The sequence below is a fragment of the Chenopodium album genome, chromosome 18 (assembly GCF_948465745.1).
Source record: "Chenopodium album chromosome 18, dcCheAlbu1.1, whole genome shotgun sequence".
In the NCBI taxonomy this organism is placed as follows: Eukaryota; Viridiplantae; Streptophyta; class Magnoliopsida; order Caryophyllales; family Amaranthaceae; genus Chenopodium; species Chenopodium album.
In genome coordinates, this window is record NC_137851.1 from 12653383 (window position 1) to 12670642 (window position 17260).

Consider the following 17260-nt stretch of genomic DNA (forward strand, 5'->3'; position numbering starts at 1 on the left):
ATTTAGCATACAGGAATAGCATAGATTCCTATACCAAAAGTTTATAGTGCGAGTGTAGAATCATAGAAAATATTTGTGTGGTACAATGAGAAGTCAAATACAGTGAAAAACTTCTAGAGTTGGATTATGGTGCATAAGTGCATACCTTTGGTTACATCTTCCAATTATAAGGGAAGGGCACTCGGCCTGACTCAATGTGTTGGATGTCCTCAAGGAGTTCTTGATAACGCTTCTTTACATCATCAACGGATTTTCCACCAACCTCTTTGGCAATATTGTTCCAACGATCAGGTGTGTCCTTGTCGTACTTGTCAAGAGCTCTTTCAAAAGCCTTATTTTGTTGTGGAGTCCAGCCATTAGAAGACATTGAGTTAAGCTTTAGTTGTTTGTTTGAAGAAATTAACAAAAAGTGAGGAGGATAGTTTGTAGTGCGCCCAAGGTAGTTACTTCTTAGTAAATGAAGGAATAGAACAAGGAGAAAAGACAATAATGAAAACCAGTTTGGAAGTTATAGGTATTTGGAAGGGGAAAGGGAAGTTTTTTTAAGGAAAAGCTGTAGTCGAGAGAGGATTTGTTATGAGCTGAGAGTTTGCAATGCCTGCTATTTATAGGGTGGACTGGTGGCTGATGGCTGATTGCCGATGGCTGATGCCAACCAGGCAAAGTTTTTGCATGAGGCGAATCTAAAGATTGTGGAATTTTAGTGATTTCGGTTCCTAAGAACCACAAAAAATATGCAGGATGAAAAAAGTAGAGCAGGATAGAAAGCTGAAGGAAAATATCTCTAATAATTAATTCATTTTTGTACCTGCATGTTGCTTCGCAGTTTCACAGGTGACAATTTGTTCGATTTATGCCTTAAGATTCCAATTAAGCATAATTACCTCATATAATCGTAATAAGATTCTAAAGCAATACCATATCAAGCACACATGCATGCTTTACATGTTGTCTTATTTTAGATAATTTGGCTGTATTTGTTTTCTTTTTTATTCGATGAAATCCATGAAAGTATATGATCTTTGACTTAGAGTTTATAAATTAGCTAGTAGCTATAAAATAATTTATTTTTTGTAAAAAAAATAAAAATAAAAGGAGAAAGGTTGTGGTCCTCATCATATTTTGTCACTAAAGTAACTAAAAGAGTTTGCATGTATTTGTATGAAGTTTCAAATAACTTAAAACTTATCAATGGCTGAAAAACATTACAGGATACATAAAAAGGTATGAAACTTGTGTAGATCAAGTCCTTGACTCTGCAGAATGTGAGTCCCTGCAGATACAAACTCATTCCATTGGCCATACTGATTTCATGACTGAATTATAAGCCAACTATGCATATAGTGATATAGGTGATGGATTCTTCGCATATAATCTTCTGATGCTGCATCTTAGCAGTGAAATTTCGCTAGACTTTGTCTTCAACTCCATCCTAAAGTTCTCCAGCTGGCCAGCTTAATCTATATCATGATCTGATGAGATTTCTTAAAGTCCAAGTTTACAATACTATCTACTTCTTCAGTGGGGGATTGGGTCCTTTTGTTAATGATTTATGAGCAAGAAGAGCACTATATAGCTCTATAACAAATTTGTAAGTGTAATTTATTGAATTTGGTTTCAATCTAATTGTAATAGCTCAGTTCGTGTAATTAACTTGCCTATTTTCTTAGCTTTCACTGTCCTAAGGTCTTGTTAAGGGCTAGAAACAGTTGATGGCTGCTACTGTTGTATTTCTCAAAGTTCTGTGATTAACCAATCTTGAAAACCTAAGCTTATTTATATTAACTCTGCAGGATGTGGACGGGAACAATGTTGAGTGGCTCTTGGAGGCTTGGAGCTCGTTGCTCAGTTACTGGTATTATCAATGACACTTTTCTCTTGTATTTTCTTGATTTTGGAAACCTTCTCTTGTCATGCAAACACGTATTTCTTATACGAAGTTAAGACGTATTTTAGGTGTCATGATTCACAAATACAACAATCTCTTGCATGTATCAGCTTTCATGATACTCATGCAATGGACAATATGTCATATTTAGCTCATAACCTTAGATGCTCTAGATTCGACCTCATCCCTTCTTATTGATACACTCTAGCAAATAGAATATATGTAATACTATTTGCTACAAGTGGTTCTTTTAATGTGATGATCAATTTGCTTATTTATATCATTTTTTTTATCCAGAAAACAGTGATGGAAACTAGTTGTTCTGGCCAATTTAATTGATTATGAGATTTGTCTTATATTTTTTGTCAGCAATTTTCAGTTGTATTTCTGATATAAAGAAAAATTTAATAGATTATAAAGGACTTCTAGTTCAGCACAATGATTAGTACGATTTTGGACCTATAGACATAATACCTCTTAGGTTGTGACAATCAAACTCTACCCCATGTAATTGATAATGTGATATCTGCATTAATTGGATGGTCACTGAACAGAATTTCATTCATGATAGTTTTGACATTTTTTTGGTCCTTGTTGGATGCATGGTTCTTTGCCAGTGGGCAGTGGTAGTCCCTGGTAAACATTCTGGGATGCTTTCATTTTAGCAAAGCCAATTTCAAGAGAAGAATTGATTATTTTTTTTTATTACTTGATCAACAACTCTTTTTCCCACCCCTGAAAAGTGTTGCAAATGTTCCTCATAAGTGCATTTTGTGCATATTTATCTCACTAAGCTGATTAATACTCTGTAGTCTGTATTCACACTGTCCTTATTTACATGACAACATTATTGATGTTTCTTTTAGGATGATTTCTTAATTTTGATTACCACAGTATTTCATATTATTCTATTATTGTTGTTAGAAACTTAGCGCTAATACTCCATGTCTTGTATGTTTTGTTCTACTCTAAGAGCATATGCTAGTGCAGGCCTATTGGAAGATCCATATTAGAGTTTAATAATAACATATAGTATAAGGAACAAAGGTAATGGAAATTGATTAGTAATTATTCTTTGGTAAAATTAAGGTGCTGAGTGATATTTTGGTTTAAGTGTTTGCTCATCTCATCTTGTTTTATGTCAACACAGAAAGAGAATCTTTCGAAAGAACCTAAATATCCCCACAAAAAGTTATGGTAAAAATAAGACCATATTATCTGAAGATTGTCTATGAATATGATAAGAGTTTGATTCTCTCTACAAGTTGCTTAAATGAGCCCCAACATATTAAGCTTTTTTTTGGAATAATCTTACAAGTGGACAAGATATGTATACTGGAAATTACAAGTTGGAAGGTTGTGAGTTGTGACTGCAATTGGATTATTCCTTTTGGGCTTCTTTCAGTAAAAATAATACGACAAACAAGATCTTATTGTCCTCCCTAAATCTCTTGAGGGTAATAACTGATTTGCCAAAACTAATAATGGATGAGAACTGAAACATTTTGTTAAATAAGTTTTTTATGCTGTATTGCATGCATTTAGTTTTTAGAAAGAAAAAAAAAAAATTATCCATTGGTCTTACTGAATTTTTTTTTTATTTGGTGCAGTATGACGATACCTACCCATTAACTCAAAGTATACTTCGTCTTCCCAGGAATCTCTCTAGAAAATGAGCAAGAGCTGCATCAAGATACTCCTTTACCACAGAAGGTTGGAATGGATCTTTGTCAACTAGTCGTCTTCATATGTAAAGTAGCTGGTAGATTCTTCTCCACCTGCTTTTCCATTCTCCTAGCGGTGGTCCATAGTTTGGACTAGAGATAATATACCTTACAACTGTGCTTTGGAGCACTGAATTTTTTATACAGCCTCATTATTATACTTTTTAGGCAATGGAAGCAGGAACCTCAACTTTTTAGCAGCAGGCCAACAAAATGGAATTTTTGGGTGGGCATGAGAAAAATCTTGGATTCTAAATGTGATTAATGAGAAGTTGAGAACTGTATCAAGTAAATGGTAAATACTATGATAACGTTGCAATTGACACCTTAGATGTAAAAATTGATAATTTTGGAGGGTGACTGTTGATAGATACACATACATACCACACTATTGCATAAGAATATACAATTTTTAACATCTTGTGACAAGTTTAGAGGGTGACTGTTAATGGTGTATCTTATGTATCAATCATTGAAACGACATTTGGCATGCTGTACCTAATTATTAGTCCCATTATTCATATTGTTTGCATTACCATTTGGGGTGATGAATTTTTTGTTTATATGGTAAACTCCATCCAGTAGAGATAAGGGCTTCTACTTGATCGGTTGATCCTGTATCTTGTCGGTGGAATACAGGAAGTAGCATCACTGCTACATCCCCTAGTCCTCACTTCAAAGAATAAAATGCTAGTATTCTGAGTATGTTGTTAGACCTCTCTTTTTTCTTTCTGTAATAATTTTTCCTTTTGTTTCTGTGCATCCCTTCTATTATGACAAAGATGTCAGAGTCTCAAGAATAATTACGCTCATAATATTGTGGCAGGTCTAGACATAAATTTTAAAGGCGCAAGGAAAAGGTATTCCATTTCTTATATGGGATGAGCCTAGTTAGTAGTGAGGTCAGCTATCAGTAACTTAACCTCTGAACTTTTCTAAGTGCCTGATGCTTTGTTTTGAGCTTAATGTTTCTGAAACTAAGGTGAGTATGTCAGGTATAAGGAACAATATACTTCCATCAGTACTTGTGATTCTAGCTACGGTGGTACGAACAAACCGCTGCAAGTTCTTTTTTGAACTTTTTATCTGTGCATGAATGTTGCATTATCACCTTTTCCTTACAGTCACATTCATAAAGGTCCCATAATGGCATATTATTAAGCTTCTGCTCTATTCAGTTCTCAATAGCTTGGACAAAGGCTTCTACCTTTTATCTTTGATTTTACATTTCCTTCTCCCCTTTTTATACCAATTGCTAGACAATATTCTCCTAGTGGAACATGATTTATGATGTTTTTTGGACCATTCTAGATGGCTTTAACCTTAAGCTTGTCTGCTATAAGTATGTTCACGATTATGTTAATCTTTCTTTGGATTAAATTTAGGCGTTTAGGTGCTGCATTTTCGTGAGGATCTATTACTGGTGCATTCTTTCTTATCATCATGATTCTCTATTGATAATTTTGTTTGTTCTGATAGCAGGGAAGGGCTTACAGCCATTACAGGTTGCTGTTATCGACTTCATGAATTGAAGATCAGATGGGCATATGATGTTACGGACTTACGGTCATACATGATACGGATACAATACATTTGTAAAAACAGAATACTTTGATATTGCATCAAGTTGATGAAGCAATTGTACTGATACGGCTTTGTACCAAGGCCTTTTCATGTTCCAACTATTAGATTCCTTCCTAGTGATCCAACACTATAGAATTACATACCTTATTCTAAAGAGTGACTGATATTTTCATCATATTTTAATCATTTTGGGAGAGTGGATGGAGCTGTGGAGTGAGAAGAAAAGAATGAGCATCTTCTTTATGCGCCTCAAGTTGATTAGATACTTCGGTGTTTTTTGTGTAGGCCAATCTGACTTTCGAATTTATGACATACGTTAGCAGTAAATGATTAAATTTGTCCATGGCTTAATATACGAATTAAGAATTGCAAGTTTCTATTAACCGTGTGAGATGCTTAAAAATTAAAATGCATATCACAAGGTATTTTGTGAAACAAGTCGACGACTAACAGAAGGTACAATTTTGGATATATGGGGGCGGTGATATGCTAATAAAGACACCCCTAATTATAATAACTTGGAATTCCTCTATGAGGACTAAGGAAAGATTAGTCAAGCAGGGATTGAAAAGTACTCATTAATAACTTACTAAAAAAACGTATTAGTAACATTCTTTATTAATCCGCCTCCAAGTAGAAACATCATTCACGTTTAGGATTTAGACAATATATAAACATTAAACCAGTATGGTGATCATAGAGCAAGCAAAGAACACCATACACCTCCATTCTAAACTATGAGCCGTTCCATACTGTATCTGAAAGTTAAGAAACCATAAACTACTATGCAATTAATGATTATCAGTCTAGTTTGAAATTGTTGTCTGAAGAGGCAGAACACTTTCGACTTCCTGCTGTTCAGCATTCTTTTCTTTCTCTGCAACTTTCCTTGACAACCCAAACATCTGCAATGACAGGAAATTCTACTGTGTTAAGAACTCAGATGAAACATATCAGATCAGAATGATGACAGAACATAAGGCATATATATATTGAAGAAACATTAGTCTAATATATGATGAAAGGGATAAGTAATTAAACCTTATTGATGGTTTTTTTGAAGCATTCCTTGTGTTCATCCATTGAGGCATGGACAAACTCGTCAATGTGGTCCTTTATATCCTCAAGGAAAGCTGCTTCTTCGCTCTTCTTCTTCCGGCATGAAGTGGCTGCTGCAGCAGGTGCACTTGCAAAAGGTTTCATTGCAGATTCACTCTTCTGAGCTTCCATGTCAACCTGTGTTCAAAGGTTTGACACTAGAGTGAATATCTGAATATGCTCAGATATGAGACAGTGAGCCAACATTAGGCCTAATCATGTTCATCTAAGAAGGAGATAAACCGTATGCTTGCTATACATAGCCTTAGCTAAAAGGATGCGGAAATAAATTGGCGTACATTGGACTAAAATGACAACTTACACAAGCACAGAACTGGGTTTTTATTTTTTCCCTGGCAAGAAGTGAATATCATGCAAGTACTTCATTCCAGATATATTAGGCAAGGATACTCTTAACCATGATTCAAGATGCACTAATACGAAGTATAAAAGAAGTTAATTAAACCTTCATCTGGTAGAACTATAGGAAGTTTTCCTATTTCCCCTAGCAACCCCAACTGGTTTTTTTGAGTGCGCTAGTCTAGCAAGTTACTATTTCTCCTCAACAAATCTGCTAACTTCAATTCTCTCTTCATAACATTCAGGCACGTAGCCACCAGTCCCTAATCAGGCTTAGTGATACATTTTAAGTGGACTAAGTTATACTGGTATTCTCTATGAATTTTCCCATGTAAGTTACATATACACTTTTAACTGCACCTCAAGTAACATGATACATGACCTACAACACTCAATAGCTCAACACTAAGCTATAATGGTATTCTTTATGGATTTTCTTGTTTAAGATATATTAACAATTGAACCGCACCTCAAGTAAGTGGACTAAGTTAACAATCAGGCTTAGTGATACATTTTAAGTGGACTAAGTTATACTGGTATTCTCTATGAATTTTCCCATGTAAGTTACATATACACTTTTAACTGCACCTCAAGTAACATGATACATGACCTACAACACTCAATAGCTCAACACTAAGCTATAATGGTATTCTTTATGGATTTTCTTGTTTAAGATATATTAACAATTGAACCGCACCTCAAGTAAGTGGACTAAGTTAACAATCAGGCTTAGTGATACATTTTAAGTGGACTAAGTTATACTGGTATTCTCTATGAATTTTCCCATGTAAGTTACATATACACTTTTAACTGCACCTCAAGTAACATGATACATGACCTACAACACTCAATAGCTCAACACTAAGCTATAATGGTATTCTTTATGGATTTTCTTGTTTAAGATATATTAACAATTGAACCGCACCTCAAGTAACTGAATGTTCTTCAACTGTCAAACACTCAGGTGGGCAGTGGCCAAATACACAACGTTCCTTAATTTTAATCCAACATATTATCAGACAGCACCATAGAATCATATGCTTCCACTCTTACCATTTGACAGAACAATTTTAGAATTTAGCATTATAACACCCCCCCCCCCCCCAAAACAAACACACACACACACTCGTTTCACCCAACATGAGAAAGATTTTCTAATTCGAAAGCAAGGTTAATATCAAGGATTCCCACTCACCACAACAAACCAAAGTAAGCACAAAAATTCAACTATACTAAAGCATTTACCCAATATCTCACATCTTAATCAAGATGAAACAATTCCCATAAGCATATTCAAAAGTTATAACAAAAATTTCAACATCCCTAAATAACCCAAAAATGAGCTCTACAAGTTCACAAGATCCCCAAAAAACCCCCATGATATGCTTATAGTTATAACCATAAAACCAACCAATACGCTTATTATGACTGTCTTAGGCTCTGTTTGTTTTGATAAAAAAAACATTACCTACGATAATGATTTTCCCATTTTTCATAGCTAGGTTTGTAATACTGTCTTGGGTGGAAAACAATTTCCTAACCAATTTTCTAGGTGTAAAATAGTTTTCCCAAGAATGAAAAGATGGAATGTCACATTATCCTCTCTACTACTAACATCCTTTTCCTCTCCTCCAATCCATCTTTTCCCTTCCACTCCCATTTTCTTCTTCACTATACACAGCTTACAATCGTGTTTTTTTTTTTCCTAAAATTGTTTTCCATGGAAAATCACGGAAAATGTTTTCCATCAAAACAAACATAGTAATATAATCCTCAAACTGCATTTTTTATTAAATTTCCAAATTAATCTTATGATCATGCTTCTATAAAATACAGGGTCAACTCACTGAAACCTAATTAATTAATCATATTCATGACTTTGAAATTTAAATTACTAAAATCATTCTTATAACATCCAAGAATTCCAGTACCTATACAAATGGAGTAATCCTTGTAATGCACACCAGATGCTCGACAAAATGTCACAATGAAAAATCAAACAAAACATATTCTTAGAATGAACATAATCAGTTACAGAAAGAAAGCAACAATTTAGAAAAATTACTAATTACTAGGAAAAAAAAGTAAACGAAAGATAATAAAACATGATTAAAGTTGAAGTAGGAGAATTAATCAAGGAAATAAAGCAGAAATTTACCTAAAGCAAACGAGATTAATGGGGAATAATGAATAATTTTGAGGGCCAAATTGGTTTGCTCGTTGTATAGAAAACGTGGAACGGTGTACTAATCTGCAATTTATTGTGCTCTAGAAGCGTCTTGCTGAGCAAGAAAGACCAGTTGGTTGTTTGGTTACTAATTGGTAACTTATTGACTTATTAAGTTATTATTGTCCATCCCCTCAAAAAAAAAAAAAAAAAAAAAAAAGTTATTATTGTCCATTGCGCTCTAGAAGTCTTGTTGAGCAAGAGAAACCGACTCTCCATAATTCTACAAATTTTTATCTACACCCCACGTTAGGGAACACTACCTGCACCCTTCACCCTCCGCGCGTGTCCCGCCCTGCTCTTTTTCATTTATGAATTTCCTGCAAATTTTTATAAAATATTAATTTCTGTATTGGTAAATGTTCATTTATGTATCATTAGATGTTCATTTTTATAATAAGAAGTTTTTTTGTTCAAATTAATATACTCTTTGAATTGTATTTCAAGAATTTTCTATAAATAAAAATTAGAGTAGATTTATTTATAAGAATTGTTGCGTTCAAATCATTTTTATTATAAGAAGTATTGCATCATCCAATGTTCATTTTTGTTTATTCGTGTTTCAACAAATGATCATTTTTATATCATCACATGTTCATTTCAAAAGTTATGTGTAAGTTTCCTAGTAAGATGTAAGCAAATACATACGTATTAGAATTCTTTTTTTTTTTTAATAAAACGCTGATAAAAAATAATTTCCACTATAAAATGAATTTAATATCCTCCTTGTTGCACTTCCAATCATATATTTGTGTGTTTTCTTTCATGAAAAATATAATCTGAGCACAATATATATGTCGCCTTCAACTTCCTCACTTGATTATCCGGTACAATAAGAGATCGATCAAGTTTTTTCAAAAAAAAATTAATAATAACAACACATTCCAAACAAAAGTACGTGAAATCTAAGGATTCAAAATTGAACATTACACACGAATAACAATTACGAATACAGGAATGAACACACTATAAAGATATAAAAATCTTTCAATATGAGAATGAACGTATAAAATCTAAATGAACATGAATTAAATGCTAAATGAACATTTATTAATATAAAAAAGAACATATATCAGAATCTAAATGGATATCCATTAATAGTACATAAATGACCATTAATAATAATTCAATATATATATATATATATATATATATATATATATATATATATATATATATATATCAAAATACAACTTAATATCTATTGATATTATATGTGAATGAAATACCATAGGAATATATTATATTTTAAAATGGAATTATCAAAGGTCTATAATGAATGAACAATATATGATTTCTTTTTGAACATTTTTTAACTTCTGAATGAACATACATTTATATATGTATGAATATACACATATCCTAATGCAAATAAACATCTATGTATCAAATTCAAATAAACAACTATGAATATTAGAGTTAAAATGTATATATGTAGTATTATATATTCAAATGATGATCATGAGCATATATTAATTTAATACTCTCTCCGTCCCCGAAAGAACGACCCTTTTGGTCTAAATCTAGTCCCGAAATGATCATCCCATTTGCATTAAAATATTCACCAATTTGCAACAATGCTTGTACAAAGTTAGCTTCCCTATGTAAATTTTGTTTTTCCACGTACTTTTGTTGTTTTCTCTTTCTACTTTTTTGCAAACCCCACATGAATTTTACTTTCCAATATACTTTTACTACTAACCCTTTTATTTTCTTAATACCCGCGAAATCAACCCAAAATGGTCGTTCTTTCGGGGACGGAAGAAGTAAAAAGTTAAACATGTATTATTATAATCTATGTGGATATCTTTAATATGAGAATGAACATGTATGTATTTATTTTTAAATAATGAACATTTGTTTAAATACCAGTAAACATTCATTAATACGTGAATGATTATAAACAAAACTAGAGTAAGTATATCTAAGGTAATAATGTTAATGATTATGTACTAATATCATAATGAACATATATCAAAATGAAAATGATTATTTACCGAAAAGTCATTTTCAATATAAACTAATTTAAATCTTAGTTTTCTACGAAAACTCAAATAATCCAGAAAATTAGCAAAAACAATAACCAAATGATATTTATGAATATATTTTCACATGAGATTGAATATAAGTGTTAAAATACAAGTGAATTTTATCTTTCAATATGATAATGAACATTAAAATACGAATAAACATCTAATTGTTATGAAATATTTGTAGATATCCATTATCCTCCTTTGTATCATTCCGAAACAATCTATATCTAGGGTTTATATTCTTATCCAATCAAACCCTAATATATTGTATGTATATATATACACCTTATCATACGGAAGAAGATACACAGATTAATTCTCACTCAATCTCTCATCTTTCCCCTTATTTCACAACACGTTATCAGCACCAAAGCTCTAAATCATCAATTAATTAAGATTATATTTCAATCACAATTAGCATACTAGAAAACCCGATTAAAATCCCGAAATTTCAACCTGTTCCGTCATCCAACACCGCGGCAACACCATCATCAAAGTTGAAGCAATCCTGATTTCTAACCCGAAAACAACGCCCTTTTATATTTTGCATTCAACAGAACAAACTTCGATTTCTCGGCGTATTCGTTGAAGATGAAGGTGATACTCGGAATCTCGTAGATGCAGCTTAATTACCCGGTGGTTGCGTTGGATTTAGGGAAAGCATTTTGGGTTAGGTCTTAAAAGGCTTGTTCCTCGTGGCCTTCAAATCCAGAGGTAAACATTAGTATGTTTGTCTTCTCTTTATCTTATCTATTATTATTATTATTATTATTATTATTATTATTATTATTATTATTATTATTATTATCTTTTGAAAGCTCTAAAATATTATATAGTGCTATGCTAGTGAACATGCAGACTATTGATAGATTTTGAATTGAACTCATCTTGGTGAGTGTGTTAAGAGGAATTCTTCTATGATATACGTATGTGGCAAGTATATAGTTGATTTGTATACTTGGTAGATTATTTGCTTTTCGATAGTCTTCTTGGACAATGGTTATTGAGCATGAAGCGTAGTATCTGATTATCCCTACTAGTTTGACTCTTACAGAAATTTAGAATTATTATTGGTATTAATCCTTAAATGTTTATGAATATTTTGTGCGTGAACTGTGGGGTAGCAAATAAATCATTCTTGTTGTTAAAAGTTAGTTGTCATATCTTATTATGAGTGATGCTAAATTATGTGCTACAAATTTTAATTTATGTGTGACCTTGAAATCTCAAGTATGACAGATTTTTCCGCAAACATATGACATGTTAATCTTATGTGCTCATGTGATTGCTTTTGTTTCCCAATCTTTATTTTGGCAAGTATATTTGAGTAGATCTACTAATATATACGTGTTATTTCATTGATGCAAAGTAAATATAGGGGTTTGCCCTTTGATATGCTATTGCCGCTGCCGATAAAATGACTGATGCATACTTTATTGAATGCTTCATTAATTTTATTGAATTTGATTAAATAACCTTATTTCGTATAGTCTCTTGAGTCTTCTATAATAGATCATTTATAAAAGTATTATTGGATAGTGGTTGATACATTGTTAAGGTGTTGATGTCTTGTTTATTTTTACCCCGAAAGCGCAAGACGCCTACTAATAACTTTTTGAAGTGAAATTTCATGTTTTGCCACAATCTAGCATTACTAAGCCGTGTTTGTTTTAACTCAACTTTATTATAAATTTCACCCTTTACTCTCGTGCAATACATCTGTGTTATGTGTTAATTAATTTTGTTTAATTAGATATATATTTTCAGTTGGGTGGTATATTTGTATGACAATTTTCTTATTATGCATAGTCTTTGGACTATATAAGTTTATAATACATTAAACTAATAATGCTTTGGAGCAAATTATGTAACTTTGACGATGGAGTGATGGATTTTCATATTTAATCTACATAATGATCATGTTTTGATTCAATTTAACTTTTATTGATGAAGATGGATGATTGATAGATATGTGATTTATTTCAATTGCATATGAAAAAATATGCGAACTTATTTTGAATGATTGATGTGTCATTTAAATATTAAATAATTATACCATATGGACCTGAAGTTCCTTAAATATTATGAAGGGTCTGAAAGCCCCAAGAATGATATGAAAGACTTATAAATGACAAGAAATTTCTAATAGTTTCTAATGTATGTTGCTTGGATAATCCACCGTTTACATAATTAATGTGTTCCTATACACACAATGTCATGTGAAAATATAAAGATTTTGTATAGTTTATACTTTATATATTATTGTCTTTTGTTTGGATATCCAAGATACCAAATTCTAGCTGAATATTGATAAATAACTAGATATATTCATTCCCAGAAGTGAATGAGAAATTGCGTGCATACTTAATAGAGATTAGCATGCATGCATGATGTTCTTTTGATTGTATATAATTCATGTAAAAGTTCATAAGATAGAATTGCAAATTAACATGAATACATATTATCTTTATGAGCAAGAGATTTAACGTGCATGACATTGTGAGCAACTCACTTGATAAATATGTTTATGCCCATACTTATGAGATATTCCAATTTAAATGAATGAAAGAGGAACACTTGACTTGATACATGACATTACCAAAATAATTTCTGGCTTAAAAGACGCAATATAATTAATTAAAGGTTGTTGAACGATTAATATTATGCCCCCATATGCAAGGATTAGGGGGAGATATTCATTCCGTAAATTTAGGTAATCCTTGCACAAAAACAATAAAATACTTTGATGGTCAGTTTGATACATATATTAACTTAAATATCAACATTTATTTGATAGAGGTGGCCACACGATAATTAAATCTTTAGTATGATACCATCCTGGAGATATATGAACAATTGTACTGTCATTGACTATATACTAGTTGTAAATGCTCCCATTAAAATTTATGTCCCAGAAGGACAATATCAATTGTTAATCAACCAAGGAGACGCCTGAAGCGTGGTAGATTAATGGATACCTATAGATGATATGAATTTTCGAAAAAAAAAAAGAGAAAGAAGCAATTGTTGACAATGACAGATTTAATGAAGTGATAAACTTTATTAGATCACTAGAAGCATCATGTTTAGTAAAATTAAAATTTACCATATTTATATAAAAGACTCCAGATTAGTATGAAATGTCCAACAAGATTATCATGTATCAAGATTATACTTAATACTCCAGCGGAGCTTAATTAAGTTATTATTATCGATCAAGTATTAGTTGGTTGTCTTGCCAAGTGAAGAAAGATATGCATATTATTGTTATTATATCACATTATATTCATGGCCATGTATAAAATACATTTGATAAGGTGATCACATAATTGGAAAACTGACCATATATAGTTTAAATAAAAAGTGATTGAATGTGAAAATTAAATAGGCCATCCGGGTTTAATAAATACCTGTTATGATGAGAACCAGAAGTTTCATTTGAAATTAAAGAAATAATGTGTTGACGCTCTCTCAATGTTAGATATATGAAATGAATTGAATGGCAAGACATAACATTGAGATTGAAATACATTTGAATTGTGGATCTAATAGTTTATTTTAACGAAAAAAAAAATTCAAGAGATTGTATATGTATATATATATAAGTTTCTAACAACTTTGTATGGGCATATGTAATGGGTGGCCAGAAGTTCACCAGTATAGTTTATATTTTGTACAGTTTTAGGTGAGTAGAAGCTCACCGTATTAGGTGATTGAAAGCTCACTAAGGCTACTTGTATGTTAAATTTTTGTGTAACCAATATCTTATTATTAAAGTTTTTTTTTTTTTGATCCAGGAGATCATTATCTAGTGAATTACGTACAAGTGACTTATACTTATATAACAATCTCTTGATTATTGGGGCTATTATCAGTCAGCACAAGAATAAAGATAAGAAAGGGTGAACAACTGCACAATATACTCTCCCCCCATGGATAATATTCTCCAGAAGAGATAAATTTTATTGAATATGATCTTCCCAATGAAATGAATTATTTTGCAAATTTATATACTAAGTTGGTCAAGAATTTTAGTGCCCCTATATATGAGCTATTTTACCAACTTAGGGGGAGAAGGGCTAGCATAAGTTGGCAAAATCAAAAAACTTGATGATCCCTGTAATGTAAGTTTGAAAAGTTATATGCCAACTATTGTCTACATATTATCAAGATATGTTGCACATTTATGATTTGATTTGTATTTAGTTATGACTCATGTTGCATAGCGTTGAAGATACATTTTGGTCATATTAATTATGTGTATACATTGAGATAAAATCTTGCCAATTATACTTGAATCACTACACCTGAAGTGTAGGTTGTATGATCGGTTCCAAAATAAAGATATGTCTAATATATATATGATATATGGCAAGATAGTGCAGTTAACACTAATAGTGTAATAGTATATAAATACCATAGTGTATGAAATACCCTAAAAGTGGTATAGATATCTGAATTATTACAATAGATGGCCTATGATATAAGAAAGTTATGATGGTACCAATAAGAAATGTATTCAGATATCATTGCAAAATAGCATGCACATTAAAATTGTATCTTGAGGAATTATATGATACCGGTCTATGATGGAACCGATATATAATATGCATATGCAGAATGAATGGACTTGTTAATAAGGGATCAGAAATATATGTCCATTTTAATGTCGACATAATGATAATGATCATAAGTTTATCATGGACCAGAAGTCTAATGAAATATGAATTTTAAATCCACACTGTACAGTGTCATGCATTATTTTGAGTCTTATGTTTATGTGTATGTGTGAGTCATGGGTTAATGGATTATTTATTTATTACATGTGTAGCAAGTTGTTAAATGCATTACTCATTGTATATTTTGTTTAATATGTTAATATGTTATCATGTTTTTTATATCTCATATATTGCGTGCATTGATTTCTATACGATAATTGTGGTGTATTCATTATATATATAGTGAGGCATATTTACGGAAAATTAGAAAGACATATTTATATTCCTATGGGCTTATAATTATGATGAAATTATATATGACGTTGATCTAATATTATTTATGAATCATGGAAGAAAGTTCCCGAAGAACTTATATGCAACGTATTTACAGCCCTACAAATTTTATATTTTGAATATTGTAATTATTATCAAATTTTTAGTCTATGTGACTACATCATTGACATCTCAACTTGAAGATTGAGAATTACTATATGTATTTGCAAGAGGACTATCATGTCAATTATGAATATTCTAAAGAATACCAACGAGATACTTATGCGTGAGACTATTTTATATATTATGGTCTAGAAGAACCATGATCAATGTATATAATTATATGTGTTATTTTAATTCATACGAGATTAAATAGCAACATTATAACATCATGTGTTGCCATTAAGAAATGTTTGATTAAGTAATGGTCATCATCTATTATTCACGACCTCCAGAAGAAGGCGTAACCGCATAAGTTTAAATTTTAAAGTAACTTTATTCAAACAGAGGCTTGGAATGATACAAAGATAAATCCATACATAGTGAAATGAAGACACTTTATTTGTCCACGTGAAGACTTGAAGATGCAAATTCAAATTAGGAGGTGGAAGAGCAAGGAATGATATTCTACTACATATGAGAAGACACCTAGCCATATTGGATTCATTGTTGTTGCACTAGAAGATCTCAAGTTATGTATTTATCAGGGGGAGAAAATACGCGCTGCACTCTTTTTCCCTTAACCATGGTTTTGTCCTACATTGGGTTTTCCTGGTAAGGTTTTTAACGAGGCAGCCTCTCGAGCGTATTACGAAGAATGTTGTACTCTTTTTCCTTAATTAGGTTTTTATCCCACAGGGTTTTTCCTAATAAGGTTTTAATGAGGCACAGTCTTCGATAATGGATATCCAAGGGGGAGTGTTATGAAATATTTGTAGATATCCATTATCCTCCTTTGTATCATTCCGAAACAATCTATATCTAGGGTTTATATTCTTATCCAATCAAACCCTAATATATTGTATGTATATATATATACACCTTATCATACGGAAGAAGATACACAGATTAATTCTCACTCAATCTCTCATCTTTCCCCTTATTTCACAACACTAATAAATTCTAATGATAATCTGATTTATTAATATGTGAATGAACATATATTCATATTATAATGATCATCAATCAAAATGAAAATGAACATAATTTCCACAATAAATTAAATTAAATTCCAAATAATACAAATTCATGTCAAAATTCCTTGGATCTGTAGAAAAGAATTAAAGATGCACATATATAGAAATGAACTTTTTAAAAATTCTAATGATAATCTATTAATGTGTGAATGATAACTT

General features: G+C 31.5%; 2 long non-coding RNA genes across 3 annotated transcripts; one reads left to right on the forward strand and one right to left on the reverse strand.

Moving 5' to 3' along the window:
- Positions 1-1402: 1402 nt before the first annotated feature.
- LOC145593120 (uncharacterized) lies at positions 1403-5351 on the forward strand. Its single transcript, XR_014102555.1, has 3 exons — positions 1403-1591; positions 1794-1855; positions 3499-5351. It is a non-coding gene; the product is annotated as an uncharacterized LOC145593120 (long non-coding RNA).
- A 537-nt stretch (positions 5352-5888) lies between these two features.
- Positions 5889-8989, reverse strand: LOC145593121 (uncharacterized). Of its 2 annotated transcripts, none has more exons than XR_014102556.1 (3): positions 8813-8989; positions 6238-6465; positions 5889-6101 (listed from the first exon to the last, which is right to left on the reverse strand). It is a non-coding gene; the product is annotated as an uncharacterized LOC145593121 (long non-coding RNA). The 2 variants fall into 2 exon arrangements; XR_014102557.1 differs by having other exon boundaries at positions 5890-6101; positions 6238-6432.
- Between the last annotated feature and the right edge of the window lie 8271 nt (positions 8990-17260).